General features: G+C 39.2%; 1 protein-coding gene across 1 annotated transcript in view; it reads right to left on the bottom strand.

The window, feature by feature from the left end:
- The window catches only part of PTPRN2 (protein tyrosine phosphatase receptor type N2), a 642,194-nt gene that overhangs the window by 577,939 nt on the left and 42,944 nt on the right, over positions 1 to 21,311 (bottom strand). The gene's annotated exons all lie outside the window — the stretch shown is intronic.

Below are 21,311 nucleotides of genomic sequence, written 5' to 3'. Positions count from 1 at the left end.
CAGGTAACTGTATTAGCACATCATTAAGCCTGAGCTAATAAGCTGTGTCTCAGCAGGATTGATTAGCACAGTGCCAGGCCTGAGCGAGGCAAGCCCAGCTGCACGAACTCAAGACATATTGGAGCACCAGCAGAGTCCCTTACATTCATCCCACACCTGCCTGCAAAGACCACAAACACACAACCTTAAGAAGATTTACAATATTAACACCAATAGGAGAATTCTCTCATCCTTTCACCCAGCAAACTATGGATATACATTTGGTACCTTTTGAAAGGGAAGTGTCAGACCGGGAAAGCTTCTGCAAGCAGAGTGTGGCAGAATGGCACGTGCCCACACAGTACACAGACTGTGGTTTCTAACATGGTTTTGAGATGTGTAGGACTTTGCTCCAGACAAGTCTGCTCAACCAACCATTTGACCTGAAACAGTGTCTGAAAACTCCTGAAGATGTCTGACTGCAGCCCTGGTACTGACTGAGCCAGCAAAGCAGAAGGATGCTTTAACTGCACATTGACTCCTAAAGAGCAGATGAGAATGACAAGCAGTGACCAAAACACCTCAGAGAGTACAGCACATAGTCTGACTAAAAACATAGTTGTGATCACTTAAAAAAGAAAGATAATAAAACAAGGTAAAGAAGCACTAATGTAACCTAGACAAATGAAAGGTATACTTCAGTGCTCCTGTTTTCAGAAATGTGAATTTATCTCTTCTGAAGGAAAGTTTTTATAATGAGGAAAAAATCCCTGGTTAAATCTCTCTGCCTTGTTTTCCCAAGAGATTACAAAGAAGTTAAAGCCAGAAGTCTGAAATATGTGTGTCCAGTGCTGCAGAATTTTGTAATTGATTTCTCATCCTGCCGTGCTGTACATCCAAAAGGTGTCAGATGACAAATTTCAGCCAGGAATATTTCAGGTGGAGTGGTTTATTAGAACAGTGACTGGTTCACCCAGACTCTGCTAATTTTGAAGAACCTGGGAGCTGGGATTACAGCCACCTGCTGCCTGCAGCAACCTGCCTGATGAGGCCATCCCATAATATACTGATAGTCTCAGAGCAGAAAAATACAGATACGAGATCAACAAAATGAACCTGTTTACGTACAAAGAAATAAACAGCCAAGCTACCTCTATGCAGAACTCTGATTTAGCTTTATTGACGAATATGTTTTCCACGAAAAGCACAAAAGAAAACTGATTTTATCATGTTTTAGTTTCTCTTTTAATAACAGTTGTTATTTGATTTGCAGCAAGGCATCTGATGCAATTAGACTTGTAAACCTTTGTTCTCCTTGTCTTGGAGAGCAAATTAATAAAGTCAATGGATGGCAAACTGTATCCATGCATGTTTACTCTAAAATAGACAAGGACCTCCAAAACTCCTTGAAAAATATTTTGTTTCAAGTTATTTATTGCTACAGTTGATTGTTATGCATATTTCACCCAACCAGTCAACATGCTAATTTAGCTACTAATTTATCTCTTGTTTTTATTTGCTGGGACAATAAGCACCATATTTCATTTTAAATATCATCTTCCTACTAATAGTAATGGTGACAATAAGTCACCACTGAAGAGTGAAGTGGTATCGCCTCCAAAATACATTTAATTCAGTTCATGCCTTATGGGAACAAAACTACCTTGCATTTTCTATCAAAATCTCCCTGTCACAGATCATCTCCCAACACACATAAACTGTTGTTACAACACTTTCAAACACTCCCTCCCCCAAAAAATAAACCTACAAAAAAACCAACAACATGCCAAATCTAAATCCCCAATCTCACTTTACACAGCAGCCCTGAACAGACAAGTTCTCCACATAATTATCCAACACTCCTTTGCTAAATGTTGAATTCAAAGAGGTTTCTTCCTTAACTTGCATTGAAGATTCACCTCTTCACTAACATTTGCATGATCCCCACATCTGAGTAGTGGCAAAGCAGGTCAATATATTGTATATTACAATACATTTACATGATACATCATTAAATATCCAAAAAAAAGAGATTCCATAGGGCCTTGAAAAATCATCTGCCTCTTTCCTCTCCCTCTACCCTCCATCTCCAGTACTGCTGCTCAGACAGGCAGCACTACATAATCACAAAATACTGTTGCAAGTACAGGAGCTAAAAATTTAAATCTCTTTGTCAAGTTATTCTTCTCGTAAGACACTAATAAAACTACTCCCTTCCTTCTTTTCATCAGGTAGACAGCAGTTCTGCTCTCCTAAAGAAAAAGTAGGAAATTTTAAATCATACTGGAATATACTGCTTGTTTGGATTTATGAGAGCTGCCTCTGAAGGTTAGGACAGTCAAAGCACCAGATGAAATCACTTGAACTTCATCTACAAGAAGCTGGAAAAAAGCTCTTACCAGGAAAATATTTTTTGAAAACTTGACAATCATTCAAATAGATATTATGTTTATTTCTCTGTCCACTCCTCCAGTTAACCAACTCGTGATGATTTTACACTCAACGTCTCTTCCAAGAATGCCAAAAAGTCTCTAAGCATTTTTCCCAATTAAAATTAAAAAGTAGCTCATAACCCCTCTGTATCAACAACCACCAAAACAAGAAAACTAACAATAGGCAAGAACTTATCAACTTTTCAATCAGAAACTGGGAAAATACAAACCTTCTAAATATATTCTGTTGTTGAGGGTCCTCTGCCTCTCCTTTCACTTTCTTCCTACACCTCTCATGTAAGTGCTTACCATCTCCTCACATTTGAAGCCCGTAACAACCTTGCCCCATCACAAAATTCCAGCCAGTGTGTGTGTGTCTTTAATCAAAAGCTGATGATCATTAACACTTTTAATAATCCAGAATGAAAGTTCACTCCACATTTATCTGTTTCTTTCAGATTCAGCTGCTAGGCCAGGTAAGGAGGCCTTGAAGGGTCTCACCCTCTGCTGGTGAGAGAAAGGAACAAGGGAACAGCTGGGCATGGCAATGCTGGGCACAGGCTGGGCCTTGATGGGTCTTTGGCCCCAGCTGTGAATGACTCTTAATAGTGAGCACATGTTTAGTTCCCTCTAATGGGATCAGGAAATACTGCCCAAGAATTACATTTTAAAAGTGCTCAACTCACAAAACTGGGATAGCTCTAACTGAAAAAAAAAAGACAACAATAACAAATGATAATCTGAACTCATTGGTAGGAAGAATCAAACAAGGTTTCCTGCACAAAATGACGGGAGAAGTCATCAGATTGAGAGAGGCACTCCTCTCACTAATAGAGGTGTGAGATAAATGTGCTCAGCCTGCTGAAGCTGTGATCTACCCAACACACCCTCAGCTGTCTGCCATACGTGTGTGCTTAGCACATCTAGAATTACACAAAATTGCAAGAACGGATGGGGAAAATGTACTTTAAGCTGATCTCAGGTTTTAAGCAGAGTTCCTCTCAGTTTCCAGACTCTGGGGTTACACAGGTGAGTAGGTGTACACACATGTACAAGTATATATTCATTATGCAAAACCTATCACTTGCATGTCAAAATGCCACTGTTTCTTTATTTAGTTTCATTTTGACATTCACTGTGATAAAAAATTTGGATAATCCCCAGCCCTATCTTTTAAATCCCCCTTCTTAACCCCTTTCTCCTCTGCTCTTTTGTTCTGTTCCAAACTCTTGTGGTGATTTATCAACAACTGCTTGGAATAGTAATTTAACTATGAGAGAAAAGTAAATCAGTGTGGTCAAAAATAATATTGAAGTGGCATGTAATACTAAAGGGGCTTTTCTTCCAAGAGAGAAAGCAAGATAAATATACGACAACATAAAAAGTACTAAGCTTTGATCTTCTTTCTTTGCTCCACCTTTTGGAGTGTAATAGGTACCTGATGTTTTTGTAATACTGTAAACTCTCGAGAGCTGATTTTTTAATTTTTTTTTTCTTTTTTTTTAATTTTGTGCATGTACAAAGCCTGGTACAATGGAGCACTGATCCCTGGTGAAAAACCCAGGCCTTACTCTAATCCAAATCAACAGTCATAAAGATGACAAAAGAAATCCCTGCAGTGGTTACCTGGAGGACTGTGCAATCCTTTACACAGAAAGTTTCCAAAGTAAAGTCTGGAAAGATTTCCCATAGGTGTTGCCATATGGTGCTAACACTTCCTCATCTTTCAATCCTTTTTCATACACACTGATTTTGTGTACTGAAATACTACTCTGGCTAGAATAATCCACTATGGAATAATTCCACTAGGAAAACTGTCAGTACCAAACTTACAGCTGAGATTTGCCACTGGAGCCTCAATGACAGTACATATTAGTACTTCAATTACCTTCTTTACATCACTTGCCCTTCAACATGTATGGATTGATGCACTAAACAGGCAAAATAGCACAAGAAAGCTGTGATCTGTGTTATTATTTCTCCCTATGCAAGGCTGTACTTTGTCCTTTCTGCACTTAGAGGAAAAAAAATTACATCTTTTCCTTTCCATGTAATCAGTCTGAGCATGTTCACCACTAAATAAAGGAATTGCTTTGTGATGAAAATACTATTAACTTATCTGATGACTAATTCCACGGCTGTGATGATGTAGGGCTGTTCTTCTGGGTACCACTGAGGAAAGGTCACTGCTAAGAATAATTGAAGATGTGAGCAGTAATAACAGCTCATGAAGAGCCACTGAAAGGCCATCCCAGACAGAGAAAGCTTCAGAACAGCATTTGCATTTGCCCAGGGCCCAGGAGGAAAGTGGCTCATAGGGGCAGTGTGTGTTTTGGTGTGTCATTTAGTCTTTTTTCACAGTAAATATTAAAAGAACTTGCATTGTCTCTTCTGAAATATTACAGTGCTCTCAATGGTACATTTTTTACTCTGTTTCTTTACCAAGATCACCACTGGCTCACAGGCAAATGGGGAGCACAAACAGAACCTGGCAAACACCTTGCTCCACTAATACTTAGTTACACTGAACACTAACAAATTCTCCAAAAAAAAAAAAAAAAAAGAACTCATTATTGGAGAATAAATAGAAGATAATTTTAAAACTTTACAATTATTACCTCTTAGGATAAAGACTGAAATCCTTGACCTACACACTTTAATTGTGTAGGGATCAAATGTGATTTACTCAAGTAACACACCCCGAGACAAGAGACCTTTGCCATGTTGGTGTCCCATATTGAGAAAAAAAATAGTGTCTCTGCAATATAAAATGTATGAGTTGTTCCTTCAAAATTACAAATTGTTAATTAGAGTGCTCACAACTTGTAGACAAAATGTCATAAAGATCCAGAGCAGGCCTTCAGTAGCTGAGATTCAATACCTTCTGGTCACCAGATGCTAAAATTAAACTCCTTACTGGGCAGTAAACTGAAATCACCCAACACCCACTGAAATTACAACTGTGACTAACCAACATTTTTTTTTGCACTTAGCAGAGAATTTGAAGGCTGAACACCATTGACCCTAAATTAATAATTCCACTTCACTGCTTAAATACATCAACAAGCCCAATTTTTTTACCTGCTATTGCCTATTCAATATCCTTGCCCACAAAATCTGTTGGCAGTAAAGCCTTCTAGTATTGTTCACAACCATAAGACTGAAGCCAACAAACAGCAGAGAATGACATTACCAGCAATGCCTTCCTCAAGATCACTGCACACAGACCAGCAAATATTGCAGTTCAGAGCTCTCTGTAATATTTATTCAGTGAAAGAGCTACTGTCATCATTATATCTGTCAACCTCATTTTATCATCAGTACCTGACAGTCTATTCCAGAATACTTGTTTTACAAAATTGCAGTACAGGAGTGAATTCTAAGCCCTAATTATAGCATAATTCTAGATGTTCTTCCACAGTGAGGGCTGAGACAAGCTGGGTCAAAGAAGTAATGAACCATTAGCTGGAGGAAACAGGAACTCTCCTGGGGGGTTATGGGCTTTGGAAGATAGCTCCTTCAGATAAAATATTCCAAAACACTTACATGGTAAAGAAGCTTTGGTCACATCATCTGAAAAATTCAATCTCCAAGAGCCAGACTTGGGGTCAACGTAGGGTTTTTTAAATGATTCTTTAAAGTCATGCCTCATGTTTTGGGAAAGCTCCCATTTTGTACATGATTAAAGGCAAGTAAAGAGGTATGTTTATCATTTTCCTCTAACAAGCACCAATATTTTCTTTTCATTATTTGTCAGACATTCTTAAGGAGTATCTCCTTGGTGCTCTAAAATACATAACTGGAATTCACAGCAATTTCCATCCGCTTATATTGCCTCTAAAAGTAAGTAATTACCCAGTATTTAGGGTAATGTTCCTCTCTAACACCATCTTGAGCAGACTTCAAAGACATTTCTTGCAGAGGACCTCTCTGGTATTGTCTTTTCTGTTGTTTTACTTAGAAAACAGCACAGCACCTTTTAACCAATGGTGCCTGTGCCAAGGCCTGCAGTATGACCAGTGCCTGTCACACAGGACCCCTTCTGTTTCTCTTCCCCAGACTTTTCAGAAATCCCTCTCCTTTTTGCTTCATCTCTATTTCACAGTTAATTTGTGCTGGGTAAATTATCTTGTGGACTTGGCAAAAGCAACTTGGAAAGGAAAAAAAGAATCATATAACTCAGAGAAGGCTGAAGTGCAAGGGGATAGTTCGCAGTCATTTATTGCAGTGAAGTCATTCTGATCTGGACAGCACCACACATGGGTTTGGGAACTACACTTAACAGATGAGCACCAAAGAGGGAGACAGGACCCAAACACCACCCTAAATCTCTCTGTTTCTGTGTGTCCATATTAAAGCCTGATAGATGTTGAAAATGGTTTAAATTGCTCTTATTGCTGTTGTTGGGAGAGTGATTGGAAAAACAGCTTCATAGCTTTATTGTGCATTTCTGAATCCCATTATAATGTTGATTTAGAGTGCTGAAATCACCTGTGTTCAGCTCATGAGAGAGACACTGCTATATACACTTGGCAATTTCTTTAATAAAGAGTTTAAACAGTCCAGAGCAATCCACATTAATTATTCATGTGCTGGAGAAAACTAATGAAAGTCAATGAAGAAAGTCATAGTCTCTTGAAGTTCTTGAGGGAAAAAGAATAATATTAGGTAAAATTCAATGGACCGTGGCATCAAGATTTATCTACACAATTTACCCTGGGAATTTGAATTGCGAATGAAGCTGCAGCACTCTTCAGTGTGGGACAGAGTTATGAGAAACGAGTCCCACAAGGACACTGGTAGCACGTCAAAGTTAACAGTACTTACTGAAGATGCCCAAAAACTTTTCCCTTTCCACAGGAAAAAAAAAAAAAATCGTAAAAATGTTTATATATTGGAATTTTTTTAAAAGCTACCAAGTATTCAGCTGCCCCAATCAATCCAAATTATCTCTTGACATACAATCAATCTGCAGCTCCTTGTGGCTTTGTTCAAGTCCTGCTGGGCTGTAGTGTATGGAAGTGCCTACACGGGCGTCATGATGACAAGGGGCAGAATCAGGACAATACTTTGTTATGTTTATAAAGAACTAAATCCATCCTGCATTGATTCAGAACTCTTTCCAGACAGATGCTTAAATTCATTCCAGAGAAAATGATCCATTTCTACTTATTTTTGTGAAATTACACCTACTTGAAAGAAGTGAGAGTGAATGGTCCTAATTTTGACCAGCGATTGTGCTCTAATTGCTCCTGACTCACCCTGCTGTACCCAGGCCGGCAGCAGAGCCAGCTGGCCCAGAATCCATCCTGCTGCTGTCTCTGGGAAGTAGCTCTGCCTGCCCTGTGGGACCTGGGAGATGGTTCTTTTTTCCCCAAGCTAGTTGTTGAGAGGCAGCCACCATAATGACACACATCAAGAGAAGTAGTTAAGGAAAAGACTAACGATTAAAGCAATTGGGAGAGGAAGCCAAGAAAATTAGAGATAATTCTGAAACATGACAAATATGATGCATGCTGAGCAGCACCAGAATTCATATTCTGTTTCCTTCCTAAACAGTAGACGAGATGCACAATTTTTCTCTCTCTGGAAAAAAAAAAAATCATTAGAAGACTAAACCTCCCAGATTCTAGAAATTCATCTGTTACAGTCCTTTAAATGACAAGGAGGAACTGCCCAGGAGAAAATTCATTTATTTATGACAAAAAACCTGAAGTCTGTCAGGAGTTTATACAGGTAATTTTCACTATTAAGAGTAGCCAAAAGTCATTGCTATGTTGTAACCATATAGTCACCAACTCTCATTAACTGAGCCCCCAACACCCATGGATTTTGACAGAACTGAAGAGTCTGAGCAGTTTTGTGAATTAGGGCCCAAATGCCCACTTTTTGTTGTTGTTGTTGAAGTTTTTTATCTTTGTTACTTTTCCACTGTAATCTTTATTTCCTTATTACACACTCCTTGTTCTCGTTCCCTAACCTGCTGTGGATATTATTTGCTGCTGAGAATTACCAGGTAGGAGGCACATAATGGAGTAGGGAATGGAACAGAGAGTTTCACGTTGCTATTCACCAAACTTTCTCCCAGCTTCCTCCACTGCTCCACCAAGCTGCTCTGAGCTACAGAGATGGCTCTGTCTGCTGAATCCAGACTCTCACTGATAATGATGGAGGTTTCTTTCTCTCTCTCTCTTTTTTTTCCTTTTTTTTTTTTTTTTGGAAATGCAGAGAATGAAGTTTGTAGAGGAAACTTAGAAATATGGAAACAGCAAGACATACAAATTTAGAAGGAAACACTGAGGAGAGAATCAAAGTTTTACAGAGGCAATCGTGAACACTTCACCTGCAGAAGAATGTACAAGAAAAGAGGAAATGGGAGAAAATCAGAGGGTCTTGGGAAGTGCAGGAGAATAACCTCCACATAAATGTCTGTAATGCACGATGTGTTAAAAGTGATAAAAAGTCCAAAGTACAGAGATAAGCCAGTGGCAGAGATAAGAACAGCCCTTCATTTTCTGCTAGCACGTGACACTGATTTCACAGTCTGCTGCCTCAGGATTTCAGGGAGTTTAGAAGAAGGGAGTTCTCTCATTTTTTGGAGGCATCCTTAGAACAGAAGTTGTTTTACAATAATCCCATTGATAGTTTTGCAGGTTGATTCCCAAGCTTCATTAATTCAGGGCTGGATTTTTTTTTTTTCCCTTCAAAAAATCCTTGATATTAATATTTTATGAAGTTCCAGACATGAGTCTTCAGTCTACAGTTGACTGTGAGTTGACCAGCATTTGCATAATTCTGTGAGACATGATATTCAGTGAGGTTTAGAATCAGTCTGGCACCTCATATGGGAGCCCTCTTAAGAATTCTTAAATTATTTTAATGAACCAATATTATTCAAAAAAATATTTTTTTTCCCTTCAGGATTTGAACTTCAGCCAAACCATTAAACCATAACCTTTAAAAGTATACTTGGAGACTTTCTATTTGATGAATATATTACAAATCTAATCTTGTGTTGTTTCTGAATGTAATACTCTGCAGACAGCAATGAACAATGTGTATGCAGTGTTATGTACATCCATGCAGTGTTTACAAAAAATCCTAATTATAAGACTTAAAAAAAAAAGCAACAAATAAATCATCCTAAAAAAACAAAGCTTTGTGACCTTAGACTTCTGTTCTACAAGCTACGCATCACGCAGCAGAAGTACAGGAACAAGAATATTAAAATTATGCCCAGATGAGTAAATGAGTTGGTTTTTTACAGTGCAACCTCATTTGGAGTGTTCTTTCAAAACAACATGAGACTGCAACAAGAGTGCCTGAAACTCTGAAATTGTTTCATTAATGGTATCTCAAAAAAATGCAAAATGTGATGTGTTATTACACACTAATCTGTACAAGGAAACAACACACAGCTATTTTTCCTTTACCTGTGTTAAGAATAAAACTTAACTATCAAATTCACATCAAGCACCGGCCTTTTTTGAGAAGGTGACTTTAATTCCCTACAGACATCTGGGAAGTCTCAGGTCAAGGACCAGAACAACAACCACTGTATATGCAGTTCTCTTCCTTTTGTATAATTTTACAGAGGGGCACGTGGGGAAAAAACCTGGTGCTCATGGAATATGAGCTGTATTGTTACTCTGCTGTTGAAAAACATGCACTGAAAGACTCCTGGCTGGAATTTGGTTGGGGTTAGGCTCAGGATTTTTATAGCTAAGAGGTTTTGTCTATCAGTTCAATTTCCCTGTAGCTATTAATGTAATGTCAGAACAACAAAATCAAAAAACACTTTGTGCCACTTCCTGTGTAATCACCATAAAGGCTTTTTAGCAGATTTACATAACTAAAACCATGAAGTTCATGTGTGTAGGTTCCATGAAAAACAGTCCTCAGAGTGGCCCAGGTCTGCTGGAGTATTGCATCAGAGCAACCCAGCTACTCATCTTCCTGGCTTAGACAGAGTATGAGGATGGGGAGGGACTGCAATGGAATGGGAAGGAGCTGCTTGTGGCTGACCATGTGGAAGTATCTGCATCCTCCCAACCTCCCAGGAAATCCTCACTTTGCTTACACTCACCAGCTCTGTGCACTGATGCATGATGATTTAATAACACACAATTTGTGTAATTCTGGGTTAAAGGTAAAACACATATAAAAGGTAATTGCTGCTCATTTGCTCTTGCTCTTAGTTGTAATGCTTTATTTCATAAGAGATATGAAAGTATCTGCATGCTTTTAAATGACAACTGGGTATTGGAGCCTTTTATCAAACCAAAAACTCCCCAAGCCTTTCCCTGCACTGTCCATAAAACCTTTGACAGCACAGTAACTTTGCTCCAATCTGTTCTCTGTGCTCTCCACCACACCTGCCTGGCCTGCCCAACCTCCTGGACTGCACAGCTCACCAGTACGGACCTTACAGGCAGGACAGTGAGTTTAGGCCATGGGTTATCCCACCAGCCACTACCTTTCCACATGTGTGAACACCTCTCTTTCTGGTGTAGAACTAGAGGATCCTAACAGCCAACCTCGGGAAAGATTACCCAGTCTTTTTTTCCTCTTACATTCCACACAGCTCACTTCACAACATTTGCATTCCCAGATGGATAACTGATTCGTTACCCTGAAGAAGTTTTAAAAAAAAGCAACTGAAATACATCAGAAGAAAAAACTTACTAGTTTATTGCTTCATAGAAGCTTTTTAATATAATTTTTACTAAAATATCCTAAGAGATTTAGGGTGACTCACAAATGCCTAAAAATATGGGAGCTATTTTCCTCCCGTGTTCTTTTCCCTTTATGATGAAGGGAAGCTAAAAGCAATTTGCTTTTGTTTCTTGTTATTTTCTTCTTAGTTTCCACCCTCCCTTTCTGGTGAGAATAATAACGTACATGATGTTTTGCCTTGCAGGGCTCCTGGGTGTGCAGCGCCTGCACCAGCGGGAGGCACGGCAGACAAAAGCACGAACCAAGCGCTGCAATTACAGATCAAAGATGATTGCTAATCTGACTAACTGCTACACCTCAGTTCTCCCACCCTCAGTCACTGCCATGCACTCTGCAAAACAGAATCAATGGCTGTCTTTGAAAGCTACAGGTATATCTATCTGTATTACACCTGTATGGATACACATATGTTAAGTGTGTTTATATGATATACATGTTTCAAGGACATATTCATTTTTATTGTTATTATTGCTATTATTACAATAAAATTATTGCCAAAGCATTGGCATCTAGTGCCATTTGAGAGGCTCACACAGCACTGAGGGATATGGCACAGGACTTGGGGGAAATTCAGTCCTTTCTAGAGTGTCAGGAACATCAGGCAGAATACTCAGGGACATCAGGCAGAATACCCACAGCACGTCAAACACAAGGTGCCCTTGGTAGGCAACTGAATCCAGACTTCTTTTCTAATATGCTCTAGGTGAGCCATGACATAAAATTGTTATTTTTGTCAAACGATCTTGCAGGTTTCTCTGTAGGGATCTTAAATGTCAACTGCATAAGTAACGGGGTTACCTGAGATGAGACCCCTCTACTGTCTTCTTTGAGATGTTAAAAATCAAAAGTCTACCTCTTCAAAACTGGTAATCTTGTTGAGACTCCACCATTTAAGTACCTCTGAAAAATACCCATTCAGAGGATACAAGGACTCAAGAGGAAGGAGGAACTAAAAAGGAGGCACTGCACATTGTCTTTAACTGCTTCATGAGGTTTCAAGGTTTGCTGAATGTCTCTGCTTGATAGCAGTTCTGCTGACATTGTAACCTTGGCTTGTCTGCTCCTCTGTGCCTCATTTTTCAGTGTCACAGGTGGTCATATTTCCACAATACAGAGTGAAACAGTCACCAAGGGAATATCTTGTTCCTGGTATAGGCACTGACAAGCCTTCACTGACTTTTGAAGTGTAAAATCTGGATGCTAAATGTTCAGGACAGGGACAGGAATTAAAGCAAACTGGGCAAGTGCTCTTGCTGCATTACAGAAGAGATACTGTTCCTCCAAGAAATCAGGAATAGAAAAGTGAAGTAGCCTTTCTTTCTGCTTGAAAAAGAAGAATTTTGCTTTCCCTTCCCTTCCCTATATTTTGTTCTAATCACACAGAATACCTTCTGGTATTTATAAGCAAGTTCGTGAATCAGCAGCAACTCCAGGCTGAAAAGCACACCATTTAGTCTGAAGTATGATGGTGGAGGTGGGGGCCTAGGATCCATTCCTAAAAATACTTGAAATTAGCTAAATATTGCTGAATATTTTTACAAAAAGGGGTCTAAAACATGAAGATTTTCCACAGAGACCTAAGGCTCGGAGATGCAGTCACTATGCCAGGTCACTGGCACACAGTGAAAGACAAGTTTGTGAGATGAAAACAAATCTAGTGGGTTTATTTTTAAACATAAGGATTTCATAATGAATATTCAGCAAGACAGCTGCAGCCTAAAATTCATCCAGGACTCAGACAGGAATGGCTTCAAATAATCATTGTATACATGAAAAAATCCAGAACATTTTTCAGAAGTCTGCCTCTAGACTATGCTTTTGGGATTACACTTTTTGTTGTGTATGTTATCTATGGATAAACAGTATTTAAAGGCAGTTTAGAAAAACAAAACAAAACAAAATGCTCCTGGAGGCACAAAGATTTTTGATTCCAGAAACATTCATCTACCACTTGAAAATGTCCATCTGTGGAAGTAAGGTAATGATTTAGAAGCCTTATCTTGGGGTTTTTTCCTCCTTTCAACTCAATGGAAAGGTAGAATATTATTCTGCACTTGTTCAGTCAATATTAGAACTGAAGTTATTTTATTGTCTGTTTTAATTGTGTTTACGTATGCTGGTCACTTTAAGAACAGTGGGATAAAAGAAATTAACACTTCAATCTTCCTTGCATTGCTATTTAATCACTGTAAAATCATGGGGTAACAAACCAGTCTGTGAAGAAGCACACGCACGCACATATACACACAAAAGAAAACGAAAATAAGTTACAAAATTCGAGCAGGAAATCACCAGTGACCCCAAAACCAGGATGGATGGCTTCATAATTACATGTGATAAGAGAAGGCATTGATGTTCAGTACTTCTCCCATCTGCCAAGTTGTCTTAACTGTACACATAGCAATGAAATTTAGCCACCTTAATATTAATGGCAAATTCCCTTAAAATTAATGGCAAACTTGTTGCAACTGGCACCAAGAATGGTTTTTTGCACATTTATACTGCTGATAAGAACATGAAATTTCTCTGGTGGCCACACTGAATAGGTATGATGGCATTACAATTAGCATATTTTTAGACCATCCCCTATGCTGGTAATAATCAAAAATTGATTATTAAAAAATTGAAATATCTCATTCATACAAAATTTCCAGACATTTCTCTTTTCAAAATATAAACTTGGGTGTCACTTATTGAACTATACATTCTGCACAGAGCAATAGGAGGCTCTAATAGTGTGTAGCACAGAAAGGAGACATAAAACAGGAGATTCTGGTTATCTGAAAGGAACTTAGTTCGGAAGGTTAATTTTCAGATGGACAAGTGAGAGATTCATTCTCTCTTTCTGTGCCCCACTGCATCTGAATCCCTGAATGATCTCTAGAGAAAAAGCCTGAGGAGCAGGACTGAGAGGCTATTTCAAGTCTATTTCAAGTACTGTAGGAGTTTGACAGTATTTCATTTTTCAACATATGCTAAAACACCGTGGGATGACTTTTAGCTTCTGCAGCTTCATGCAGATAAATATGGCTAGATAGGCTCTGGCTGTTTCCTGCAGTCAGAGGGATGTAAGCACAGCACCAGCAGGTTCCTCTCTGCAGTGAGGTCGTTATAGAGATCAGCAAGGCAGGAGCCCTCCATAACCAGTCATGGCAGCTGGAATCCAAGCACAAAGAAACAGAGACCACATCCAAGCTCGTTTGCCCTGTTCACAAAAAAAAAAAAAGGCTACCCAGGATCTGAATTGTACTTTACTATAGCAGGCTAGTTCATTTGGGGCCAATACCTCAAACACTGGTGGATGACTAATTTATGATGACTAACCAAAGAGGTTTCATTTTTAATAAAGCCTAAAGAAATAATGAGAAAGGAAAAAAAAAAAGAATAAATTCTTGTTATGTGACCCAGTTCAAGTTTAACTGTCTATTCTATGCCCGCACAGTGAACTTTTTGCTCCCATTTTGTCTCCTGTTCTTCTGCTCTGTTGGAGGCAGCTCTGTCAACCATCTCCAGCTGAGACCTTTTCAATTTCCATACTCCAAGGGCTCTTTATATCTCCTCGTTTCAGCAGAAGGAAACACAGGCAACAGACAGAATGTTTTTGTTCCCCTTTTCTGACTGTTGCCATTTGGTCAACTGAGGTGGCACCGATAGCACAATAAAACCAGCAGCATGAAATTTAACTGGTCCCACAACAGCATGCAAACTTTGAGAACATCAGGCTGAGTTTAAGAACTCAGGGGAGCTCTGTCTGGACCTGGATTCTGGCTCTGAAAGTGGCCATCAGCAGATGTTCAGGGAGAGAGCATCAGAAAACTGTTCCAGTGAGAGGCAAGACACTGTTCAAAAACCTAGAGTTAGAGGCTGTGTCTGGACTGTGATGGCTGAAAAGTGTCAATTCCCCTCCAGGGCTCATTTACTCCTCTGGTTTCCATGAGACTTTTCAAAGCTCTAGTGACAGTCAGGTAAATAAATATTATCTGCTTTTAACAGGCAGAAGAAAATGTGTTATATAATGTGTGCCAGATGTTGTGAAAACTAAGCAATTAACAGTCCTAGCAGAGGTCTATGTGCCATTTGTGTATCTCATTTTGCCTTAAAGATCTTACAGTCTAGACAGATGGCATAAAATACTCTGGCAGAACAGAAAAGTGTATAGCCTGACACTTGGAGAAGTTTTGGATTTGTTTTGGTTTGGTTTTTTAAATGCAGGAGTAAGTAACTGCTTTCTTCTTCTTCTATTTTAATGCATTAGGCCTTCTGGTTCCTTGTTTCAGGTACAACACCATCAGCCCAAAATGCTTCCCCGTTTTTCTCTTACTTTCTCATTACACTACCTTTCCAGCATAAAATAGTTGGACCTATTTTTAAGCCATCAGCAGGATATGAACCACCATACAGGCCAGAAAGCATTGCCATCCTCACTGCAGCCCAACGAGTTCATCAGTAAAGTGAATATATTATTTTCTCATTCTCCAGTCATAAGTGAGTTCTAAGGTATAAAAGAGTACAATACTACAGTTCAGGCTAGGCTGGAAATCAGGTTTCAGTTATTTAATCTTTCCACCTCTAAACAGCAATTTCTACTTGCACTTACTTCAAAGGCAAACATCTGAGATCTAAATACCAAGGAGATTTAGGTAGGGTAGGATATTTTGTGCTCCAATGAGGAAAGGTATGCAAACACACACAGATTATAGCAACCAACAGCATTTTTCATGCTAATGAAATTTTCTTCCCTTATGCACAAACAATGTCTTCAACTTGAGTGTGTGAAAAAAACCCAACAAGAATTTTATGATTTCATTTACCTAAGCAGTAACGTGTATCCAAAGGAAAACACAAAGTTTTACTGCTCTTTGAACTACTGTAAAATTTCTGGCTTTTCCTTTCCAGTAGGCAAATACAAGAACATATACATCCATTTTAAACATCTGAAAGGACTTGCCACAGTTTTACCAAGCAGATGAATCTCTTGGAAGTACAGAACTCACAGTTTAAGCTCTGGAGATGAAAGTTTTGGGAATGTATCAGCATGTGATAAAAGGGGTCAAGAACAAACCTTTTATATTCCCCCCATAACCAGTGTCAACTGCTCTCCTATAAAAACACTCAGTTTTCTTCTGCATTGCTTTGCAAATTTTATGTGAGCAGAATCCTTTCAGTACATCTGAGGGTTAATTAATACTGCTGGTTTACATCTAAAGCAGAACACGCGATGTTTATAATTGTGCACTAGAGGTCTATCACTTTTTGGAAAGACAATTTATCCTACCAAAAGCACAATGCACTTAGCTGTAGCAGCACTGAGGTAAAATGCCAAGGGTATGAGAGTTGCCTGCAGTTGCTTGTGTTCAGCTTTTCACATGACAGTTAATGGCAACTATAACTGTAAAATTCATTGTAATAATAATTACAACTTACATGTGGATTGGGGGAAAAAAAAAGTATACAAATGGGTATTTCCAGCTAAGCAATAAAATAATTACTGGCATCTTTGTTACACCTATGTTTGCTCAATAGATTTCAGATCTTCAAATGCAACCAAACTTACTATATTTAGTTAAAGAAGCAAGCAAGATTCTCACCTTGGAAAGGGATAAAATATATTCATAATGTGCTTTTCACAGCACTCACAACAGCCTCCCTCAGCAGGAGCCTCTCACCCATGGAAAAATAACAGTGGATAGCATTTACACTGATTAATGTTTGTGCCTTCCCCGCTCCACTCACAAGTAATTCCCGTTCTGCAGAGGATGACTTTAGGAAAATGATACATCAGTTCCTTCCTTTTGTGAGATCAGTGGTTATTTTGTCACCTGATTAGAATTAGGTTTGAGAACACTGGATAAAAGGCATAACATTTTATTATCAGCAAACACAGCCAGCTCAAACTCCACCTATTTTTAGCTGCTTGTGCTATTAATCAGCAGCATGGATCCCCACCAGGAGAACAACACCGAGCTCCTGACAGTCGCCAAACAAGAAATGGAACAGAGAGCACAGCGTGAGCAAACTGAAGGTGACAGCCACAATACAGGAAACAAAACAGACCCGGAGAGAACCTCGCTCTGCAGAACGAGAACACAAACTTTGCGTGTTTACCTTGCCTGTAATACCTCTGTGCAAGTGATCAGAAACCAAAGCAGAAAAGATTGTGCTGAAGTCAGAATTAGCCAGTAAAAAAAAAAAAAAAAACAGAGTCTGGAAGAGTGCTAAATTAAAGCAAGAGTATTCTTCAGTGCTTTGGGAGAAAGGATGATCACCCCAGAAATTTGAAACCAAGAGTCAAACTGTCAGTGTTTAAGAAGCCTAAGTGTTACAGCAGCTTATTTTATGATTTTTAGGAAATGTTTAAAAAGTTAATTTGTTTATACTTGTTAGAGAATGAAAAAAGAAATATTCAGAACTCAGTTTGCTATCAGTTAAAAAAACTTCACTGAGGATCCCATCTCCATCTTACAGCTATATTACCTCCAGACTTTCCTGCACACTGGCTGCATTTCATGGCACACATCATTTGTGAAAACTGACATAAATGCTCAACAGAAAAGTGGAAGATTTTACCTGAACTCTAGTAACTCTTTTCTTCATAAATATATAACCAAAATGCAAGCAATTTTGTGTTGGGCATTGCTTGCGTCTTGTATTTTTTTAGTCCAAAGTTTGACTTCTAAAATAAAAATTAAAAAAGATTTTCATTACCTTTACAGTTTGCTCCTAAATAGTCCTTGCAGACAATATACTACTGGAATGAAACAAAGCCACATGCTAAGAATAGCAGAAACAAAACACTGAGGATGACAAATGATACACATACTTCGAGCACAAGTCACAAGGAGTCTTACCATGGGTTTCTGTCTTTAAACTGAATGTGCACTATACATTTCCCTATCATCTTGGCATGGAAGGAGACTTTTGAAAGAAAAATTTCTAGTCTAGGCTTTTTTGTAAATGAAATGTTTAAAGCTTACCTTGATTTAATTAATCTGTATAGTTTTCAGGTGTGCAAGAAGTTAAATACCATAGATTCAACCAGTTTTCATGCCAAGGGGAAAAATTACTATATAAATAAAGAGATAAATTCTCTGCTCTGCTAGAGAAAGAAATGCTTAATGAATTCAAGGTTATTTAAAATATTTACACTCCAAGTGTAAATTACTTCTCCAATCACCCTAGAAAGTTCTTAAACTGCCAGGTGGCAAAACATCTGCACACATCTTTTCCTCCAGAAAAAAAGGATGTAGAGGGCATCTTTGCCATATGTCATTTAACACCATCACCTTAATTGGCTAGAAATGCCTTCTGTGAGTTCTTTTGTGAGTTCTTTGGTGCTGGATTGTGTACTGGAATTCTGATAAATTACCCCAAATTGTGCACTTCATTATCAGGTACATGTACTGCTCCCAAATCCCAGTAATATCTGCATTTGATTAGAGCACTTTTTATCCGTGAAGAGGAGGATCAACATGTCATGTGAAAGAGTTAACGGAGTATCCAAGACTTTGAGAGGCCTTGTGAGTCCTCAGCTACTATATGCTTAACTGAATTTCCTATTCCCATTCTTCTCACTGCATAGAGTGGAGAACAATATTCAAAATACTGAAATTACCCTGGAGTGTAACTCCTAAAACAACAGAGTACAAGGGAAATGGAGTAGGTATGGACTGAATACATTAGAGACAGCCTGGTTGCCTTAAGGAAGAAATTTTGTCTAACAGCAAGCCCCAGAGTTGTGATGGCATCATCGAAAATAAAAAGAACAATCATCTGCAACTCCTATACTCACGTTTCTTGGACAGTAACAGGAGGTAGACTGCACACCAACGTCTTCTCAAAGCCTACCCCCTCCTTTTTTAGAAGAGAAAGTATCTACATATGTATAAATATGTACAAGTCAGCAGTAAGGACAATTGGCTTCAATAACAGAAGCCTCATGAACAACAGCTCAGTTTTTAGTGACTCTTCTACGAAAGAAGAGTAATTAAGACATTAACAAAAAAAGTGTTGTCTCCCAGGCAGCTGCCACAACTCTGTAACCACCAGGCTTCAGGCCAGGGCAGCTTTGAGACAGCGTCCATTGTTCTGACAAATAATCTCCTCTGCTCTATTAACAAGAAAATGCATCCAGGCTCACCCCCTTGGGCTACTCTGCAGCACAGGAAAGGGCAGCCTCCCCAGACCCTCATGGTTCCAGGAATAAACAGCACTACCTGAAGTGGTGCTCGTAATTCCCGCTCAGAATGAACCCAAAGGATCACCACAGGCCCCAGGGAGCCCACAGGTCTCAGCCCTCGGGATTGTTACTGAACACCGGTGTGGGAAAGCTGGAGAGGTTAAACTGCACTGAATTATCAGCAGTGCAGGTAACTGCCATTGCTTCAGTTCAGACAGGAATGTTCTCCTACTGTTCTCACAGCCTGGCTGAAGTCAGCACTTGACTGAAGACCAGATGGCTGATCCCAAAGCCAGAAAAGAGGAAGGAAGTCTTTTGAAGAGTGTGTCATTTTTTCCATTAATGTGCAGAAGTTCCAATACAGAGAATAATGCAGTAACAGTGAGCCCCTTCCTAGTGTGTCTCAGGGAATATACATATTAATTATACATTAGCATTTCTGTAAATTTAATTTCCAGATATTTATTAAATCACACTTCTGAATGTTAGAGTGGTAGATGTGACCATGTAACCTTAAATAAAATCTTATTCACTGAAGAGAGACTGAGGGAGAGATCTGTGGGAAAATGGTCTCCAAGTACATAATTAAAACACTATCACAGTGTATGTGTGCAAAGGGAGAAATTTAAAAATAGGTGTTTTTTTCCATCTTAAAGTGCCAAATGCTGCAGGCAAAGACTTGCCACATGTAAGAACTATTCCACAAAGAAGGTTGATGTTAACCTGAGCTGCATTTAGGGAGTGTTGTCAGTGGGTTGAAGGGGTGATCCTTCCTCTCCACTCAGCACTGGTGAGACCACACTGGAGTACTGGGCCCAGTGCCGTGCTCAGCACAGGGACACACGGCAGAGAGTCCAACCAAGAGTCACAGGGATGATGGAGGGACTGCAGAATCTCTCCTGGGAGGAAAACTGAGATAGCTGGGACTGTTAAGCCTGGAGAAGGCTTTGGGGAGATCTTATTAATATGTATAAATATCTGCAGGGAGAGGGCAAAGATGGAGCCAGGCTCCTCTCAGTGGTGCTCAGAAACAGGACCAGAGGTGAAGGGCACCAACAGGAACATCAGGAAACACCAGGCAGCACCAGCACAGGTTGCCCAGAGAGATTGTGGCATCTCCCCTGTTAGAGGTACTCAAAAGCCCACTGGACATGGTCCTGGACTTGAGGCAGTCCTGCTCTTGGACATGAGGATCTCAAGAGCTCCCTGCCAACCTCAACCATTCTGTGAAAAAAAAAAAAAAAAGCTAACTCACCAGTTAAACTGAACTCAAAGAAAATCACTTTACTTCAGAGTGCCCCCACAGAGTGTGGGTGTGTAACAAATGTGGCACAACAAATCCTCTTTAAATTCACACTTTTAATAATTCAGGTTATCTTGTTTTTGTATGCACATGCAGAAAAACCCTAAGCAGCAGGATTTTTGTATTTGGGGGATGTGTTTTCTTTACTCTTGTTTTAAAGGAAAAAAAATCTAATTATCTGCAAGTGTAGCAGATCCTGTGTGTGTATCAGCAGCTAAAGAGGCCCCTACCACAGCCTGTAGGGCCACATCCTTTGCTAAGAGCAATAGAAGATTGAGAGCCTGGCACTGCCTCAAGCTGACCTTGAGCTGGGAATTAATTTCCAGTAATCCATTCTTTCCCCTCATAGTGCTTGAACAGATTTCAGCCTTTCCTTCTGTAAGGACTGTTACTGCTGCAGAGCTTGTCTGCAGTTCCACTTGGGTGTTATTCCATTTTGGAGACAAAAGTGGTAACACTTTCAGAACAAAACATTTACTTCAACTAACTTTAGATTTCTAACTACATCAGCATAATTATTCCACACACTGAAGTAGCAGAGCAGTTTTGTACTGTTGTTTTAAAAATGTTGAATAGCACATAATTGTGGACATTTCTTAAAAACATTTTCTACCTCAAGTTAAAAAATACATACACGAATTTAGGCTAAAGCAAAATGAAAGGCATGTGCCAGGTAGTGCGAGAG

Source organism: Myiozetetes cayanensis, unplaced genomic scaffold, assembly GCF_022539395.1.
Source record: "Myiozetetes cayanensis isolate MyiCay16 unplaced genomic scaffold, myiCay2020 scf1, whole genome shotgun sequence".
Lineage (NCBI taxonomy): Eukaryota > Metazoa > Chordata > Aves > Passeriformes > Tyrannidae > Myiozetetes > Myiozetetes cayanensis.
The sequence above is the reverse complement of the archived record's forward strand: the minus strand, read 5'-3'. Positions and strand labels throughout refer to the sequence as shown.